This window comes from Bos javanicus, chromosome X, assembly GCF_032452875.1.
Source record: "Bos javanicus breed banteng chromosome X, ARS-OSU_banteng_1.0, whole genome shotgun sequence".
NCBI lineage: Eukaryota > Metazoa > Chordata > Mammalia > Artiodactyla > Bovidae > Bos > Bos javanicus.
In genome coordinates, this window is record NC_083897.1 from 90,765,302 (window position 1) to 90,786,609 (window position 21,308).

Sequence of the window (21,308 nt, forward strand, 5' to 3'; positions counted from 1 at the left end):
TTGATGCTTTTGAACTGTGGTGTTGGAGAAGACTCTTGAGAGTCCCTTGGACTGCAAGGAGATCCAACCAGTCCATTCTGAAGGAGATCAGCCCTGGGTGTTCTTTGGAAGTAATGATGCTAAAGCTGAAACTCCAGTACTTTGGCCACCTCATGCGAAGAGTTGACTCATTGGAAAAGACTCTGATGCTGGGAGGGATTGGGGGCAGGAGGAGAAGGGGACGACAGAGGATGAGATGGCTGGATGGCATCACTGACTCGATGGATGTGAGTCTGAGTGAACTCCAGGAGTTGGTGATGGACAGGGAGGCCTAGCATGCTGCGATTCATGGGGTCACAAAGAGTCGGACACGACTGAGTGACTGAACTGAACTGAACTGTTCAAAATTTTGGAAGTTAGGTGAAGTACTGTGTATCTACATGAAGGAACAATAGTCTACCATAGTTGTGTTGTTCTTTAGTTGCTCAGTCGTGTCTGACTCTTTGTGACCCCATCAACAGTAGCCCACCAGGCTCCTCTGTCCATGGGATTCTCAAGGCAAGTATATTGGAATGGGTTGCCATTTCCTTCTCCAGAGGATCTTCCCAATCCAGGTATAGAACCTGCATCTCCTGCATTGCAGCCAGATTCTTTTCTTCTTTGTTAATTTGAGAAACGTTTTTATACCCCTTTGAGTATATGATTGAACTTTTAATTTCAAACACTTACCCAGAATAGAACTATAGAAAGTGAAATATTTAAATGCGCTTCTGTTTCCCTAAATTTTCTTACATAAATAAGACATTATTTATTCATTCAATAAATATTTATAGGCTGCCAACCATATTCCAGCCATTCTTTTAGAATGTCTTTATTCATGTACAAAACAAAAGTTATTTTGAGGACTTCTGTATATTGCATATCTCTGTTTCTATTTCTCTATATCAGTGTCTCTAACTCCATCTCTATCTCTGTCTCCATGTCTGTTCCTATTGGTGCATATCTTTTTTTAAATTAATTTATTTTAATTGGAGGATAATTACTTTACAATATTGGGATGGTTTTTGCCATATATCAACATGAATCAGCCACAGGTGCACATGTGTCCCTCCATCCTGAAACATCGCCCCCACCACCACCTCCCTCCCCACTCCATCCCTCTGGGTTGTCCCAGAGCACCGGCTCTGAGTGCCCTGCTTCATGCATCAAACTTGCACTGGTCATCTATTTTACATATGGTTATATACATGTTAAAATGCTATTCTCTCAAATCATCACACCCACACCTTCTCCCACAGAGTCAAAAAGCCTGTTCTTTACATCTGTGTCTCTTTTGCTGCCTTGCATATAGGGTTATCATTACCGTTTTTCTAAATTCTATATATATATGTTAATATACAGTATTGGTGTTTCTCTTTCTGACTTACTTCAATCTGTATAATAGGTTCCAGTTTCATCCAAATCATTAGAACTGACTCAGATGTGTTCCTTTTCATAGCTGAGTAACATTCCATTGTGTATATGTACCACATCTTCCTTATCCATTAATCTGCTGATGGACATCTAGGTTGCTTTCATGTCCTAGCTATTGTAAGCAGTGCTTCAATGAACATTGGGGTACATGTATCTCTTTCAATTCTGGTTTACTCACTGTGTATGCCCAGCAGCGGGACTGCTGGGTCATATGGCAGTTCTATTTCCAGTTTTTTTTTAAAGGAATCTCCACACGGTTCTCCATAGTGGCTGCACCAGTATGCATTCCCACCAACAGTGTAAGAAGGTTCCCTTTTCTCCAAACCCTCTCCAGTATTTATTGTTTGTAGACTTTTTGATGGTGGCCATTCTGACCTGCGTGAAATGATACCTCATTGTGGTTTTGATTTACATTTCTCTAATAATGAGTGATGTTGAGCATCTTTTCATGTGTTTATTAGCCATCTGTATGTCTTCTTAGGAGAAATGTCTGTTTAGTTCTTTTGCCCACTTTTTGATTGGGTTGGTTGTTTTTCTGGTATTGAGCTGCATGAGTTGCTTGTATATTTTGGAGATTAATTCTTTGTCAATTATTTTGTTTGCTATTGTTTTCTCCCATTCTGAAGGCTGCCTTTTCACCTTGCTTATAGCTTTCTTCATTGTGCAAAAGTTTTTAAGTTTAATTAGGTACCATTTGTTTATTTTTATTTCTTTTACTCTGGGAAGTGGGTCATAGAGGATCTTGCTGTGATTTATGTCAGAGAGTGTTCTGCCTATGTTTTCTTCTAAGAGTTTTATAGTTTCTGGCCTTACATTTAGATCTTTAATCCATTTTGAGTTTATTTTTGTGTAGTATACTCATTTTCACTATATTGATTTTTCCAATCCATGAACATGGTATATTTCTCCATCTATTTGTGTCACCTTTGATTTCTTTCATCAGTGTTTTATAGTTTTATATCTATGGTTCCTTTGTTTCTTTAGGTAAATTTATTCCTAAGTATTTTATTCTTTTCATTGCAATGGTGAATGGGATTGTTTCCCCAGGACAAGATGGCTTCAGAGGTGGATTCTTCCAAAAATTTAGAGAAGAGCCACACCTATCCTACTCAAACTCTTACAGAAAACTGCAGAGGAAGGCAAACTCCCAAACTCATTCTATAAGTCCACCATCACCCTCATACCAAAACCAGATAAAGATGGCACAAAAAAAGAAAACAACAGGCCAATATCACTGATGAACATGGATGCAAAAATCCTCAACAAAATTATAGCAAACAGAATCCAACAACATATTTAAAAGATTTTACATCATGACCAAGTGGGCTTTATTCCAGGGATGCAAGGATTCTTCAATATTCAAAAATCAATCAGTGTGATAACCATATTAATAAACTGAAAGATTAAAAACATATGATATTCTCAATAGATGCAGACAACCTTTGACAAAATTCAATACCCATTTATGATAAAAACTCTCCAGGAAGCAGGCATAGAAGGAACATACTTCAACATAATAAAAGCTATAAACAACAAACCCACAGCAAACATTATCCACAGTGGTGAAAAACTGAAAGCATTTCCTATAAAATCAGGAACAAGACAAGTGTGCCCACTCTCACTGCTACTATTGAACATAGTTTTGGAAGTCCTAGCCACAGGAATCAGAGAAGAAAAAGAAATAAAGGGAATCTAGATTGGAAAAGAAGAAGTAAAACTCTCACTGTTTGCAGATGACATGGTCCTCTACATAGGAAACCCTAAAGATAACACCAGAAAATTATTAGAGCTAATCAATGAATGTAGAGTTCTAAAGGATACCAAGGAGGGATGAGAAAGCCTTCCTCAGTGATCAATGCAAAGAAATAGAGGAAAACAATAGGATGGGAAAGACTAGAGATCTCTTCAAGAAAATTAGAGATACCAAGGGAACATTTCATGCAAAGATGGGCACAATAAAGGACAGAAAGAGTACGGCTCTAACAGAGGCAGAAGAAATTAAGAAAAGGTGGCTAGAACACACAGAAGAATTATACAAAGATGATTTTAATGACCTAGATAACCGAGATGATGTGATCATTCACCTAGAGCCAGATATCCTGGAGAGCGAAGTCAAGTGCACCTTAGGAAGCATTACTATGAACAAAGCTAGTGGAGGTGACAGAATTCCAGCTGAAATATTTCAAATCCTAAAAGATGAAGCTGTGAAAGTGCTGCACTCAATATGCCAGCAAATTTGGAAAACTCAGCAGTGGCCACAGGACTGAAAAAAATGTCAGTTTTCATTCCAATCCCAAAGAAAGGCAATGCCAAAGAATGTTCAAACTACTACACAATCGTATTCATCTCACATACTAGCAAAGTAATGCTGAAAATTCTCCAAACCAGGCTTCAACAGTATGTGAATAAAGAACTTCCAGATGCTCAGGCTGGATTTAAAAAAGGCAGAGGAACCAGAGATCAAATTGCCAACATTTGCTGGATCATTGAAAAAGCAAGAGAGTTCCAGAAAAACATCTATTTCTGCTTTACTGACCACGCCAAAGCCTTGGACTGGGTGGATCACAACAAACTGGAAAATTCTTAAAGAGATGAGAATACCAGATCACCTTATATGCTTCCTGAGAAATCTGTATGCAGGTCAAGAAACAACATTTAGAACCGACATGGAACAAGAGACTGGTTCCAAATCAAGAAAGGAGTATGTCAAGGCTGTATATTGTCACCTTGCTTATTTAACTTATATGTAGAGTACCTCATGCCAAATGCTGTATTGAACGAAGCACAAGCTGGAATCAAGATTACTGGGAGAAATATAAATAACCTTAGATACGCAGATGATACCACCCTTATGGAAGAAAGTGAAGAGGAACTGAAGAGCCTCTTGATGAAAGTGAAAGAGGTGAGTGAAAAAGCTAGCTTAAAACTCAACATTCAAAAAACCAAGATCATGGCATCTGGTCCCACCACTTCATGGGAAATAGATTTGGAAACAATGGAAACAGTGACAGACTTTATTTTGGGGGGCTCCAAAAGCACTGCAGATGGTGACTGCAGCCTTGAAATTAAAAGATACTTGCTCCTTGGAAGAAAAGCTCTGATAAACTTAGACGCATATTAAAAAGCAGAGAAATTACTTTGCTGACAAAGGTCCATCTAGTCAAAGCTATGGTTTTTCCAGTAATCACATATGGATGTGAAAGTTGGACCATAAAGAAAGCTGAGCACCAAAGAATTGATGCTTTTGAACTGTGGTGTTGGAAAAGACTCTGGAGAGCCCCTTGGACTGCAGTCAATCCTAAAGGAAATCAGTCCTGAATATTTATTGGAAGGACTGATATTGAAGCTGAAGCTCCAATACTTTGGCCACCTAATGTGAAGCACTGACTGATTGGAAAAGACCCCGATTCTGGGAAAGACTGAAGGCAGAAGGAGAAGGGGACAACAGAGGATGAGATGGTTGGATGGCATCACTGACTTAATGGACATGAGTTTGAGCAAGTTCTGGGAGTTGGTGATGGACAGTGAGGCCTGGCATGCTGCAGTGCATGGGGTTGCAAAGAGTCAGACACAACTGAGTAACTGAACTGATTTAATGAATATAGTAAAGTTGTTGGATATAAAATTAGTACACAGATATCCCTTGCATTCCTATACACTAACAATTGAAAAACAGAAAGAGAAATTAAGGCAGGCAGATTCCATACTGCTAAGCCACCAGGGAAGCCCATAGTCTGCTATTACAAAAGAGGAAAAACAGTATGCAAACCTGTATGTTGTATCAGCCCAACTCAAAAAACAAATATCCATATGCATATATTCATGTACAAGCATACACATATTAAAAGCCTGTATGGGCATGTCCCTGGTGGTCCAGTGCTAAGATTCCGAGCTCCCAATGCACAGGGCCTGGTTTTGATCCCTGGTAGGGGAACTAGATCCCTCATGCCACCATCAGGAGTTCACATGCTACAGTGAAGATCCATCACAGCCAAATAAATAAAAATTTTTAAAAGGCTAGATGAAAATTACTAATATCTTACCATTAAGTATCTCTGTGTGTCAGAATTAAGGGATATTTTCATTCTTTATAATTTTAGAAAATTTCAAAATTGTGTACATAACATGTGTATTACTTTTAAATGAGAAAAGGTTTCCAAAGAAAAAGGACTCCCTCATATACAGACATATCATTTACCCTGGCAACTGTCTAATACAGCTGTCTGACACATTCTTAAGTTAGGAATCTGCAATTATACTTATGATCCCACTTAACTCTTTTAAACATCTGGATTTTGCCCTTAGGGAAATCAGCTCAGAGCCCACCAACCTAGCAAGATGGTTTCCCCAACAAATACTTTCCTGTTTGGAAGTAGATTCCTCTGCTTATTCTATTAAGTAAAAGAAAAAAAATTCTACCTGACATTTTTTTACCCCAATATCAGCACTAGTTGCTGTTCTCTGCTGTGAGATGTGGCCAGAGCTGGAAGAACAGGAGCAAGTTGAGAAGAGGCCAGTTAGAAGGAAAAGGAGATCAAGTCAAAGTCAGCATCATGGCCATACTCATTGGGTTAAAATCATTTTACTACTTAGGACCTTCTTGACTTTGGTTTCTTTCTAGATGCCTGATGAACTTGATAGGACAAAGTCGGGTAGAGAGGTGACAAAGCACAGGAAAAGATGATGGGGGTGGCAGCCAAGTACTATTTGTGAAGCCATAACTGCTAATATTTATAGTTCCCAAAGAACTTTCATGAACACCAGCCCATTTAATTCTTACAAGAACCTTATAAACTCCATGTTAGAAAAGAAGAACCTCCATGTCAGGTTCAGAGGTAAAATCATACAAGGCTTGAATCCAAATTATTTACTTCAAAATTTCTGTTTTTTCCTAAACAATAGTTTTCAAAGTTTGTCACATATAGAAGCATCAGCATCACCTGGGAAATTGAAGGAAATAAAATTCTGGGGCCCTACTCCAAACTTTTTGAGTTAGAAACTCTGAGAGTGGAGCCCAGCCATTTGAATTTTAGCAAGCCCTCCAAGTGATTCTGATTCGTGCTCAAGTTTGAGACCCATCACTCTAAAAAAAAATGCTACCATACATTTTAAACAGATTTTCAAATGGCTTCTTCAAAATATTGGCTGCTGCTGCTTTTACTTATGTTGGGGTCTTGTCTTCCAAGGCAGTCTGGGAACCTCCCTTCAACTGCCAGCGGCAGTTGTACACATAGCTAGTGGCTATGTATACAATAGAGGGTATCTGCTTGAACAGAATTCGGGCTCCAGGGGCAGGAACATTCTACTTCATGGTGAGGCACATCCCAGAACCAAAAGGGCAGTTCCCACATCGCAACTTCCATTGTTGAGTGGATACGTGAGCTGGCAAGCAGCTGCCATATATCTATCTCCTCTGCTGAAGTTTCTCTTCATAAAGCTTTCATATGGTTTTACAATGCTCTGCATGAGCCCCTGGGAAATTCCCTGATCTGATGTATTTACGTTTACAAACCTCTAGTTCATCAGGCTTTTCATCTCTTTGTATTTTGGTTGGGTTTTTTTTAATGGATTTGGAAGCAACAACTGAGAAAAAATACACAGCAATTGAAACAAAATTATTTTCCTTCTGGGGAACCTGGACACCCAATTTCCTCACTGCAGGTAACTGTTCATTCTTTCTCTCTCTCACATACACACACATACACACAAAGTCATGTATATTCCTCCCCACCATAAGATGGAGAACAAACAAATCAGTTACTCTTTGGAGAACTGGACTTGACATATACTGGATTTTAACTTTTGTCAAGGTGATTTTCGTCAAATTGAAACAAAACTCATACATAGATATGGATTTAATTTGAAAATGCTGAAGCAGAAAGACAAAACCATGGACTGAGAATTATAAAATTTTCAAGACGCTAGGAGTGAACAGAATTGGTTGTATTTCCCCTTCTATAAGGCACTTGCATTGAATTCATTCATTTATTTATTCATCGATTCATTCGTTAGTTATTGAGAGCCAAGACAGCACCATTCAAGATGCTGGGGACAAACCAATCAATAAAACACACAAAATAGTCTCCATGGAACTCAACTCTATAAATACAGAATATGACAGGTAGTGATAAGTGCTATGAAGATAGAGAAAGCAGGGTAAGGGATAAACTGGCAGGTCTATCTATGTGAAGGCCAATTCTATTTTAGAGTGTGTGGTCAGGGAAGGCTTCTGTTAGGAGGTGATACTTGAACAACAAAAGTATTAATAAACAAAGTCACGGAAGGAGCCAAGAAAATACTGAGGGAAAATGTTCTAGGCAGAGGCATCAGCCAGAGCAGTGGTCCTGAGACAGGATCAGCTTGTCATGGTCCAAAAACAGCATGAAAGCCTGTGTGGTTGGAGCAGAATAAACAAGACAAAGAGAGGTAGGAAATAAGGTTGGGGAAGGAGTCAGGGGCCAGGTGAATGGGTTATTGTAAGGATTTGGGGTTTAATTGTAAGAGTGATGGAAATAAATCCTGTGTCTATTATTTGTTTGTGCATGTGTGCATGCGAAGTTACTTCAGTTGTGTCCGACTCTTTGTGACTCTATGGACCATAGCCCACCAGGCTCCTCTGTCCATGGGATTCTCCAGGCAAGAACACTGGAGGGGGTTGCTATGCCCTCCTCCAGGGGATCTTCAGGAGTCTAAAGGGCTTCACAGGTGGTACTAGTGGTAAAGAACCCACCTGCCAATGCAGGAGACATAAGAGATGTGGGTTCGATCCCTGGGTTTGGAAGATCCCCTGAAGGAGGGCATTGCAACCCACTTCAGTACTCTTGCCTGGAGAATCCCATGGACAGAAAAGCCTGGCAGGCTACAGTCCATAGTGTCACAAAAAGTCAGACATGACTGAAGCAATTTAGCACACACACACAAGGAATCTAAAAAGTCTGCACTATGATCCTTGCCCTCAAGAAGCTTTCAATCTGTCATCCATTTGGGGAAACAAGCCAGAAGTACAGGAGACTTGAAAAGGGATGGGGGTTCTTGCTGACTCATATATACTTGTTTCTAATACTAACGAGCTATCTTTAGTAGAAAACAGCTCCAGGAGGGAAAAAGGCTTGCCTTCTATGTCAATCTGAGAAGATTCTTTCACCTCACATTTTAGGCTTTTTTATCTCAAAAGCACTTACAGTGTTTATTATGTATTACAAATATTAAAACACTTAATACTCGTAACTATCCTACAAAGCAGGTGCTACTATTGTCATCTCCATTATTCAGAGAGGAAAATTAGAGGCCTGGAGAGATAGAGTAACTTGCCCAAGATCACAGATCTACAAAGTCACAGAGATGGTATTCAAACTCAGGCAGCCTGGCTCCAGAGTCCATATTCTTAACCACTATTCTAATCTCCCTTGCCTAAAGACAGAAGGATCGGAAGGGGGGGCATGATGAATCTAAAATTGAGACTAAAAGGGAAAGTCTCCCAGATGTCCTAGGTGAACCAGAAGAGTTCTGGGGCCTATGGGAAACATGGGGAGAAGACTGAACTAGTTGAGGGGAAGAGCTAGAGAAGCAGCTCTTTCCTATGGGAAACTGAGAGGTCATGGGACTTTTGGGTATCCTGACCTGCCTAGCACAGAATACATAATATCTAATAGCCTGCAGGATCTTCCTGGTGGCTCAATGGTAAAGAATCCACCTGCCAATGCAGGAGACACAGGTTGGATCCCTGAGTTGGGAAGATCCCCTGGAGAAGGAAATGCCAACCTACTCCAGTATTCTTGCCTGGGAAATCCCATGGACAGAGAAACCTGGTGGGCTACAGTCAACAGAGTCGCAAAGAGTTGAACATAACTTAGTGATTAAACAACAACAAGAGCCTGAAATCAGAGAAACTTACATAAAGGAGGTCAAACATGAGGTCTGGTCCTGAAGAAAGGGTAGGAATTGACCAAGATGAAAAGTACTTCTATAAGAGTAGCTTGTAAAAATCAAGGAAATTTGAGAAAAACATACTGTTCTGAAGGTAGAGTGTATGAGGAGGGGTGGTAGGAGGTAAATCTAGAGAGGCAGGCTGAAAAAAACATAGAAGATCCAGGTTGCCATGCTAATGAATTTTGACTTTCCCCACAGGCACTGAGGAGCCAAGTGAAAAACTCTAAGCATGATAATGTCAGGGTCAGATTTGTATTTTTGAAAGATGCATCTGCTAGCATTTTTTTTTTAGGGAGAAAGAAGCAGGTGGACCAGTTAGGAAATGAATGTTATAGTCCAACATGATCCATGATTCAGGGATAGAGTGGTAAGGCAGATTTGAGTCTTGTCTGAGAATGGTATAGGAGATAAAACCAATAAATCTTGGTTCCCAGTTGGACAAATGTGAGAGATAAAGGAAGGGGTCCAGAGTGTGTACAGATATCTCACTTCAGTAAATGACTGAGTCTGTCACCAAGAAGAGTAGGGAGGGAAATTAGTCCAGTTTTGGACAAGTTGAGTTTTAAGTTTTTATATTTTTAAAGATAGAGTACCTGAGGAACTATGGTCAGAGGTTCATAATATTGTACAGGAGGGAGGGATCAAAATCATCCCCAAGAAGAAGAAATGGAAAAGGGCAAAATGGTTGTCTGGGGAAGCCTTACAAATAGCTGAGAAAAGAAGAGAAATGAAAGCTAAGGGAGAAAACGAAAGATATATCCATCTGAATGTAGAGTTCCAAAGAATAGCAAAGAGAGATAAGAATGTCTTCCTAAGTGATCAATGCAAAGAAATAGAGGAGAACAATAGAATGGGAAAGACTATACATCTCTTCAAGAAAATTAGAGATACCAAGGGAACATTTCATGCAAAGATGGGCTCAATATAGAACAGAAACGGTATGGACCTAACAGAAGCAGAAGATATTAAGAAGAGGTGGCTGGAGTACACAGAAGAGCTATACAAAAAAAGATCTTCATGACACAGGTAACCAGGATGGTGTGATCACTCACCTAGAGCCAGACTTCCTGGCATGTGAAGTCAAGTGGGCCTTAGGAAGCATCACCACAAACAAAGGTAGTGGAGGTGATGGAATTCCAGCTGAGCTATTTAAAATCCTAAAAGATGATGCTGTGAAAGTGCTGCTTTCAACATGCCAGCAAATTTGGAAAACTCAGCAGTGGTCACAGGACTGGAAAAGTTCAGTTTTCATTCTAATCCCAAATAAAGGCAATGCCAAAGAATGTTTAAACTACCACACAACTGCACTCATCTCACGTGTCAGCAAAGTAATGCTGAAAATTCTCCAAGCTAGGGTTCAACAGTACGTGAACTGAGAACTTCCAGATGTGCAAGCTGGATTTAGATAAGGCAGCGGAACCAGAGATCAAACTGCCAACATCTGCTGGATCAGAGAAAATGCAAGAGAATTTCAGAAAAACATCTACTTCTGCTTCATTGAGTATGCTAAAGCCTTTGACTGTGTAGATCACAACAAACTGCAGAAAATTCTTCAAGAGATGGGAATACCAGACCACCTTACCTGCCTCCCGAGAAATCTGTATGCAGGTCAAGAAGCAACAGTTAGAACTGGACATAGAATAACAGAATGGTTCCAAACTGGGAAAGGAGTATGTCAAGGCTGTATATTGTCACCTTATTTATTTAACTTTTATGCAGAGTACATCATGAGAAATGCTGGATTGGATGAAGCACTAGCTGGAATCAAGATTACTGGGAGAAATATCAATAACCTCAAATATGCAGATGACACCACCCTTATGGAAGAAAGTGAAGAGGAAATAAAAAGTCTCTTGATGAAAGTGAAAGAGGAGAGTGAAAAAGCTAGCTTAAAACTCAACATTCAAAAAACCAAGATCATGGCATCCAGTCCCTTCACTTCATGGAAATAGATGGGGAAACAATGGAAACAGTGACAGACTTTATTTTCTTGGGCTCCAAAAGCACTGCAGATGGTGACTGCAGCCATGAAATTAAAAGATGCTTGCTCCTTGGAAGAAAAGCTCTGACAAACCTATACAGCATATTAAAAAGCAGAGACATTACTTTGCTGACAAAAGTATATCCAGTGAAAACTATGGTTTTTCAGTAGTCATATATGGATGTGAGAGTTGAACCATAAAGAAAGCTGAGCGCCGAAGAATGGATGCTTTTGAACTGTGGTGTTGGAGAAGACTCTTCAGAATCCCTTGGACAGCAAGGAGATCAAACCAGTCAATCCTAAAGGAAATCAGTCCTGAATATTCATTGGAAGGATTGAATTTGAAGCTGAAGCTCCAATACTTTGGCCACCTGATGTGAAGGACTGACCCATTGGAATAGACCCTGATGCTGGGAAAGATTGAAGTTAGGAGGAGAAGGGGATGATAGAGGATGAAATGGTTGGAACACACCACTGACTAGATGGACATGAGTTTGAGCAAGCTCTGGGAACTGGTGTTGGACAGGGAAGCCTTGTGTGCTGCAGTCCATGGGGTCACAAAGAGTCGGACACAATTGAGCAACTGAACTGAACTAAAAGCAATATTTGTGAAAGGTAAACCACTCAAACAGTACAAAGGCATATACGATGAAAAATGAGTTCCCCATACTCTGGGGGAAACCATCATTAACAGTTTCTTGTTTATCCCTAGGCATAGTATGACATAGTTTTAAGAACATAAGCTCTGGAATGAGACTGTCTAGATTTGAATCTGCCACTGCTACAGTGTGCCCTTGGACTAGTTATTCAACATCTCTGCCTCACTTACATTATCTGTAAAATAGCTATTATAATAACAGGACACACAAAAAAGCATACTAGAGTACTGTTCAAGATCTTGCTGTTTGTGTTTAACAATATATGTAGGAGATAATTTTGTATCTGCATGTAGTTTTTCACAAATTTTTAATAACCACTTACTATTGTACTTGTGTGAATTTTCATACTTTATTTAACCATTACTCAATTAATGAATATTAAGTTTGTTTCTAATTTTTTTAATGTCGCAATGAATATTTTTGAACAACTCTTCACACACACATATATGATTATATCTGTTAGATAAATTCCTGTAAGTGGAGCTCTGGTTCAGAGCATATGAATGTTTAATTGTGATAAAGTCTCCCGAAATCCAAAGAAGTTATGTTAATTTGCTTTTCCACCAACAATATTTTAGAGCAGTGCTTTTCAAACTTTCATGTGCAAACAAATCACTTTGGGAACTCATTAAAATGCAGATTCTGATTTAGTAGGTCTGGGATAGGGCTGAATTTGTAACAAGCTCTCAGTTTATGCAGATACTGCTGGTCCTAGGATCACACTTTGAGTAGCAAGGTATGTATTAAGGTGTAAGAGTACACATTTCTCTACATGCTTGTCAAAAAATATGTATTACATGTTCTGATTTTTGCCATTCTGATTAGTGAAAGTTGTATTGGTGTTAAGGTGAGAATTATTGATTAAATTAACCTATATTTCTTTAATTATGAGTGTTGTTGAGTATCTATTTATTTTATAAGCCACTTTTCTTTTTCCCTGGACTGGTTGTTTAGTTTCTTTTTTTTTTCCTATTTTTAAAATAATGGTTTGTTGATATTTTTCTAAGTGATTCTCGGTCTCAAGAGCTCTTTATATATACAGGGAACCAGCCATTTCTCATATCAGATACAAATCCTTCTCAGATTTTTGTCTTTGGATTCTGTTTATGTATTTTTGTGGTACTGTAAATTTTAACTTTCATGTAGTCAAATTTAACAATGTTCTCCTTTATGGTTTCCTTTGTGTTGTGCTTAGAAAGACCTTCAATATTTACTAATAAAATCATATATTAAAAACCATACACTAAACTGTGCCTTTGGATCAATTACTAGACTCAATTATGGTCCACTGATCTGTCTATTCATGTGCTAGTACCAAACTGTTTTAATTACTGTAGTTTTATAATATGTTTCAACAGGACTGGTCCCTTTCTCCCTTATTACTCTTCCTTTTCAGACTTTGCTTGACTACTCTTATAGATCATATATATGTATTATATTTAAATTTCCATATGTACTTTAGATGAGCTTCCCAGGTGGCACTATTGGTAAAGAACCTGCCTGCCAATGCAAGAGATGTAAGAGATGCAGATTCAATCCCTGGGTTGGGAAGATTCACTGGAGGAGGGCATGACAACCCTCTCCAGTACTGCTGCTGGGAGACTCTCATGGACAGAGGAGCCTGGCAGGCTGTGGTCCACAGGGTAGCAAAAGAGTTGGACATGACTGAAGCAACTTAGCACATATACTTCAGAATAAACCTGGGCATGTTGGATTATGATGTTTTTGGGAGACATCTTGGTGGCAAATAGTAACATGCTGTTGAAAATGATAATCTGGTGTCTAGGAGTATGATCTTCTCTGGATACAGAAATCTGAGAGTCATCAGTGATATCTGAAGCCTCTCAAAAAAAGGTTCACAGAATGAGAAAGAGGGTCTGAGGCAGAACTCTAGGTTAGTGGTTCTCAAAGTTCAGTCCTCAGACCAGCACTACCTGAAAATTTCTTAGACCCTGACTGGATCAGAAACTTGGGTTGGGGAGGGGAGCAATATGTTCCTTAACAAACCTTCCAGAGGATTCTAATGCACATTCAAGTTTGAAGACTACTCTTCTAGGGTACACCTATAGTCAAGTGACAAATTAAGGAAAGAGAGCTGAAGATAAGTAGTAGGAAAAAACTAGGAGAAAGATATATTTCATAATCAAAGAGAAGAAATTTTCAGAAAAAAGTTAAATAGGGCCATTATTTATTAAGCAACTATTTTAAAGGGCTTAAGGTAAATATCATTATTCTCATCTTACAAATGAGAAAATTTTGGTTAACTAATTTACAGAAGGTCAGCCAGCTGATATGTGATTTGACACCAGCGCTATTAAATAGCAATGGCTATGTGCCTTCCATTGTACTCCTTCTGCTACTGAAAAATTGCTGACTGGAAAAGAAGAAAAGATGCTCCTTGAGTTTTTATTCAATCTGGAGGATACTAATTCATCTTGGTCCTATAGAGAAGACTGTCATGTAGTGGAAGAAGCCAGACTGCAGTGAGAAAATGGGAAGAAGATGGAGACAATGAGTGTAATGATACTTTTCAACTGCCTAAGAAGCTTGGCTGTGATGGAAAAGAGACTGGTAATTGCAAGAGGACAAAAATTAAGGAGAGCTGATGTTTTTTAAGATGAAGTGACCACCAGAAGATATCTGTATAACTGAGATTAGTTTAGATTACAAGTAACATTCTATGGGTCTAGAACAATCACTGGTCTTTATCTGAACCCAAAACCACAGCAGTTCTACCTATACTCTACAATTGCCAATTGAATGTTTACATCTCCCATCAATCTCCTCAAATTAAAGACAAAACAAAAACATTGACATCAAGCCTAGCTCTTCCTAATTTATCTTTTTGTTGTGTCTTAAATCCCTAAAGAGCTGACTAACTCAAACCTTGTAAATTGTTTCCTTCTCTTCTTTGGCTTTTATATTGAATTAGTCTCCACATCCTAGCTTTGAAATATATCCCCTATTAACTCGTCCTGTCCATTCCTACTGTCACTACTTTATACAAGCAATCATGTCACATGGCCTCCCTACTGGTTTCCCACAGATACCAATTCTTATTCACCTATTCACAATCTTGCAATGACTCCTCATGGCCTACTAGATAAACTTTGCTTTTCTGGGCCTTCTATTAGATGGTTCAAATTCACCTCTCACTGATCCTCTTTATAAATCTTAATCTGGGTGGGCTCACTTAATATTTCTCAAACCTACATACACATTTCTCTCCATCCTCTCTCTTTTTTTTAAAAATTTAAAAAATTTTTTTATTATTATTATTATTTTTTTGTAATTTTAATTTTATTTTATTTTTAAATTTTACATAATTGTATTAGTTTCTCCATCCTCTCTTTATGCCTTACCACATTCTGTTTAGGAATTGAGCCAACCTCCCCTTCTTTTGTTCAAGTTCCTTGTGATGTTCTTCTTCCAATTTTTACAACTACTTGCTGCTGGTATCACTCATTTTGACAATCACCTACCTCCTTTCTCAACCATTTTACCTATATATGTTTTCCCTCCACTAGAGTTCATGGCTAGAACACACTCCTGCTGTGAGCCCCACTACACTATTTAACATATTGCTTATTGCTGTTCAGTCACTAAGCTGTGTCCAACTCTTTGCAACCCCATGGACTGCAGCATATCAGGTTCCCTGTCCTTCACTAACACCCAGAGTTTACTCAAACTCATGTCCACGGAGTCAATGATGCCATCCAACCATCTCATCCTCTGCTGCCCCCTTCTCCTCCTGCCCTCAATCTTTCCCAGCATCGGGGTCTTTTCCAAAGAGTCAGCTCTTCACATCAGGAGGCCAAAGTATTGGAGCTTCAGCATCAGTCCTTCCAATGAATATTCAGGGTTGATTTCCTTTAGGATTGACTGGTTTGATCTCCTTGCTGTCTGTATATGCTAAGCACACAAACTCAAAAACACTTATTAAATCGATGAATATGAGAACTTGGTAATTAAAGAGATATTTGGTGAATAAATGTTTAGAAAATGTCTTTCTTTTTCACTTTCAAATGTCATATTAAAAACAGTATACATTCACTAGTTAGGTACCCAGTATCAAGTACTAATGTAAGTATATTGATTATTTAATAATCCTTATGGATTCCTGTCAGGTAGGACTCACTTCCCTGAATTATTCATAAATATAAGACTATAAGATGGTTAAAGACTTGTCCAGTATTTCTACTGTGTACTCAGAGCCTGCAATGAGAACCCCCAAGTCCACTGCTCCATCTTCTATCAGTTCAGTTCAGTCGCTCAGTCGTGTCCGACTCTTTGCGACCCCATGAATCGCAGCACGCCAGGCCTCCCTGTCCATCACCAACTCCCAGAGTTCACTCAGACTCACGTCCATCGAGTCAGTGATGCCATCCAGCCATCTCATCCTCTGCCGTCCCCTTCTCCTCCTGCCCCCAATCCCTTCCAGCATCAGAGTCTTTTCCAATGAGTCAACTCTTCACATGAGGTGGCCAAAGTACTGGAGTTTCAGCTTTAACATCATTCCTTCCAAAGAAATCCCAGGGCTGATCTCCTTCAGAATGGACTGGTTGGATCTCCTTGCAGTCCAAGGGACTCTCAAGAGTCTTCTCCCACACCACAGTTCAAAAGCATCAATTCTTCGGCGCTCAGCTTTCTTCACAGTCCAACTCTCACATCCATACACGACTACTGGAAAAACCATAGCCTTGACTAGACAGATCTTTGTTGGCAAAGTAATGTCTCTGCTTTTGAATATGCTCTCTAGGTTGGTCATAAGTTTCCTTCCAAGGAGTAAGCATCTTTTAATTTCATGGCTTCAGTCACCATCTGCAGTGATTTTGGAGCCCAAAAATAAAGTCTGACACTGTTTCCCCATCTATTTGCCATGAAGTGATGGAACCAGATGTCATGATCTTCGTTTTCTGAATGTTGAGCTTTAAGCCAACTTTTTCACTCTCCACTTTCACTTTCATCAAGAAGCTTTTTAGTTCCTTTTCACTTTCGGCCATAAGGGTGGTGTCATCTGCATATCTGAGGTTATTGCTATTTCTCCTGGCAATCTTGATTCCAGCTTGTGCTTCCTCCAGCCCAGCATTTCTCATGATGTACTCTGCATATAAGTTAAACAAGCAGAGTGACAATATACAGCTTTGACATACTCCTTTTCCTATTTGGAACTGGTCTGTTGTTCCATGTCCAGTTCTAACTGTTGCTTCCTGACCTGTATATAGGTTTCTCAAGAGGCAGGTCAGGTGGTCTGTAACACAGGTTAATTTGTTTAATTTTTAAACAGGCTTCTATGTTTCTTAGTTGAATTATAAACATGGTTTTTCTATAGTCTTGATGTAAGAATAGCTTCTAACAAGACAGGTAAATAATGAATATCTCAACTTTAGCATCTAATAACAGTTACTATGAATAATGACAGAAAGTATCTGTGTGTCCCCAAAGTAAACTTGTGCCATAACACAAAGAGAGATGAGATGCAGCAGGGTGCTATATTAACATTCATAATTATGCATTTTATGTTCCAAAAATGAATTTTTTGACAGCAAAGGAAAATGGCAATAGTAAGAATTATGGCAAAAGCAATAAGGTTAATCAACATATAATTGACTCTCAAATATGTACATTTTAGCTGTTTTCTTTTACTGTGTTTATGATTTATTATTTAGAAACATTATAAACTAATCTACTAGAATATATTTCCCTATTCAGTTCAGTTCAGTTGCTCAGTCGTGTCCCAAAATGAAAACACGTTCATATCAAGTGAATTAATTTTTTATGACACATAGATATATCAAGGGAAATATATATTAAGGGAGATTTTTGTTCCACAAATGCAATAACCTACACATAATGAGGTGTCAACTTCTTCAGAGAAATTTGTCTAACACACACATACACACACACACAGGCACTTTGGAAACAGTTTAAACGTATTGGGAGAAAAAGACTAAATTAAAAACTCTTTTTTCAATATCTCCTAATGCACGCTATATTAAACATAGCACAACCCAAAGAAACAGGAGGAATACAGAATACAAATGACAACATTTTCCCACTGACTGAGACTGACCCAGCTTCAGTTGAGAAAGGAAGATGTCTTCACCCAGCAGATGGCTATTGAATCCCTTAATTAAGATGCCAAAACCCATCAGTTCAGCTGCAAACAGACCCACACCTAGAACCTTAACTCTCACCCTATCCACAAGCTGATTAACTCAGATTATTCTGTCAAGATGAGCAAGCATTCCAGGTCAAGGCACAGCTAAGGCCTGGGTGACTGTCCTCTCAGAGCAACTTACATCTTTTGCTCTGAGCTCTACTGAGGTGCAAGCTTACTGCTGAAGATAATACTAACAAGGTGAGGCAAGTGAGAAAGCACGCACAGCCTATGGATTTTTAATGTCATAAAAGGATTTCTTGAAGATCTCAACTAAAATATTCAATTTAAAGCTTCTGAAAATGTTACAGAGACAGAAGTAAAATAGATAGGTAGGTAGGAACCAAATGAGGTATTATAGAGAGCAAATTATTTTTTCAATACTATGGAGTTAGATGGACCTGACTATGAGATAATGGACATGTCAGTTACTTCATTTCTTTGTACCTTTGTCTCCTCACCTGTAATATGGGGATATGTTCATCCCTATACCTCATAATAGAGCTGCTGCTGCTGCTGCTGCTAAGTTGCTTCAGTCGTGTCCGACTCTGTGCAACCCCATAGATGGCAGCCCACCAGGCCCCGCCATCCCTGGGATTCTCCAGGCAAGGACACTGGAGTGGGTTGCCATTTCCTCCTCCAATGCATGAAAGTGAGAAGTGAAAGTGAAGTCGCTCAGTCATGTCCGACTCTTAGCGACCCCATGGGCTGCAGCCTACCAGGCTCCTCCATCCATGGGATTTTGCAGGCAAGAGTACTGGAGTGGGGTGCCATTGCCTTCTCCCATAATAGAGCTATGATGATTAAATAACATGATGCATTTGAGAGCTCCAAGCACCTGATCTACAAGCATCTGATCTGTAGTAAGTGCTGGGATAGGAGGGCAGAACTGATATTTACAGTATGTCTATTAAATCTGAAAGTTCTGATTGTATCTCTTCAAACTTAGGTGGGAAAGCACCTTGGAAAAACCCTTCAGCCTGAATCCAAATTCCTGTGGAGAACTCAGTTCATCCCTTACTGGTCTTAACATTTTCAAATGAACTGCTGCTGCTGCTGCTGCTGCTAAGTCATTTCAGTCGTATCCGACTCTGTGCGGCCCCATAGATGGGAGCCCACCAGGCTCCCTCGTCCCTGGGATTCTCCAGGCAAGAACACTGGAGTGGGTTGCCATTTCCTTCTCCAATGCAGGAAAGTTAAAAGTGAAAGGGAAGTCACTCAGTCGTATCCGACTCTTAGCGACCCCATGGACTGCAGCCTACCAGGCTCCTCCATCCATGGGATTTTCCAGGCAAGAGTACTGGAGTGGGGTGCCATTGCCTTCTCTGTCAAATGAACTACTTGGTAGAAAATGGATACATCACTATCTCAGTGAGTTGTAGAACTATGATAGATTCCCCATGACTGGAATTCACAGCAATGTGAATACAGGAAAAAGAGATGGATTCTGGAGTCACACACAGAGATCAGATTCAAGTCCTGGCTCTGGCACTTGTTGGCTATATGGCTTTAGACAACTGACATGTCCATTTTGAGCCTTGGTTTTCTCAAGTAATATATATTTCATATAATTTTGGTGAGAATTCAATAGATGTTACAGTGCCATTACTAACTAAATTCTCATGATCACATGAGGTCTCAGCCTAGCAAGTCACTCAGATCCTGGGATGTAATACACAGACAACACAGAGCTACTTTCCCTGTCCAGTTATGGCAAACCAATGGCTATGGCAAGTGTTTAACGTGATGAGCATCAGGAGGAAAGAAGAAATTCTTTTTACTGTGGCATGGAAAAAGGCTTCTAGCAATTCTTCCAGTTCTGAGAGAGTCATCAAAATTGTGATACTGATTCACATGTAAGAGATCAACTATACTCTCCATCACTTCATGAGTGCCCTCTTCCACTTACCCTTTTTTTTGTGGCCTCTTAGTTCCCTGACTAGGGATCAAACCCAGGCCCCCTGCAGTGGAAGCACAGAGTCCTAACCACTGGACCATCAGGGAATGCTCTCTACTTAAACTTTTATTTATTAAACCTCAAGGTTCTCTCAAGAAGTACAGAGTAGCGAAGAATCACAGACACACAAAGAGAGAGAGAGAAGGAAGTATATCACAAGAAAAAAATCTCCTAATTTCATACAAAATTCATGTACCAAGACTAGTTTTAAATTTTTGTTTCAAATGTTCCATTCTGTTGGAAGGGACATGAGTATACTTTAAGAAATCTATTTCTGAAGTGCAAAGACGTACAACCTCAGGTAAGTAACTTTCACTGTATGTAAATTTAAATCACACAAATTTTATGACTGAGAGAAAGAGGAGGGCAGGTAATATTCTGCTGTTTCCCCTAGGGAGAAAAAAAATACCCTGTATAACTCCTCAAAGACTATTCAAAGGCATACATTAACTTTATACTTAACAAAATTGAAGGATATTCTGCACCATCATCACAGGAAAAGAAGGAAGAATATATCTTTGCATTAGGAGCCAGAGACATAATCATTTTTAGCTGAACAAGGATGCCAGAACAGCAAACCAATGCTTTCCCTTTGATTAGCTGGAAAGCAATCAATGTACTCTTGCTAGATTGGAGCTTTCACTCAAAATAGAAACTGGCCTGAAGTCCAGAGCTGGCAGTTCAGGGACAAATCCCCAGAAGAGATCTTGACACTTGCAATAAGATCCAGGATTGGCATACTCATCAGGATCCAAGTTTAAGACTGAGGCTTGAAGAAGCTATTAAATAATAAGGGCTGGTGAAAAAAAATGACTGCCTTCAGGATTCATGTTTCTTTCATCAGCTAAAATAAACACCTTTGTTGCTGAAGGTTTGCTTAGTTTAGCTACTTTTAAAAAGACATTGGACTTTTATATGTATAACAGTCACTTTGCTGTACACCTGAAACTAACAAAACATTGTAAATCAACTAAAATCCAATAAAATTTTTTAAAAAGAAAGAAAATACAAAAGATTGTTTTTTAGTATAGAGTCACAGCAAAAATAAGAAGGTACAGAGATTTCCCATACACCTCTTGCCCCTACACATACGTAATCTTCCTCATTATCTACATTCTTCCCCAAAATGGTACATTTGTTACAAGTGATAAACCTACTTTGATACAATAT

General features: G+C 39.2%; 1 protein-coding gene and 1 non-coding gene across 3 annotated transcripts in view; both read right to left on the reverse strand.

Moving 5' to 3' along the window:
• SHROOM4 (shroom family member 4) overlaps positions 1-21,308 on the reverse strand; it is a 265,872-nt gene that overhangs the window by 65,395 nt on the left and 179,169 nt on the right. The window lies entirely within an intron of this gene.
• On the reverse strand, positions 20,113-20,185 carry TRNAG-UCC (transfer RNA glycine (anticodon UCC)). The gene has a single exon. It is a non-coding gene; the product is annotated as a tRNA-Gly (tRNA).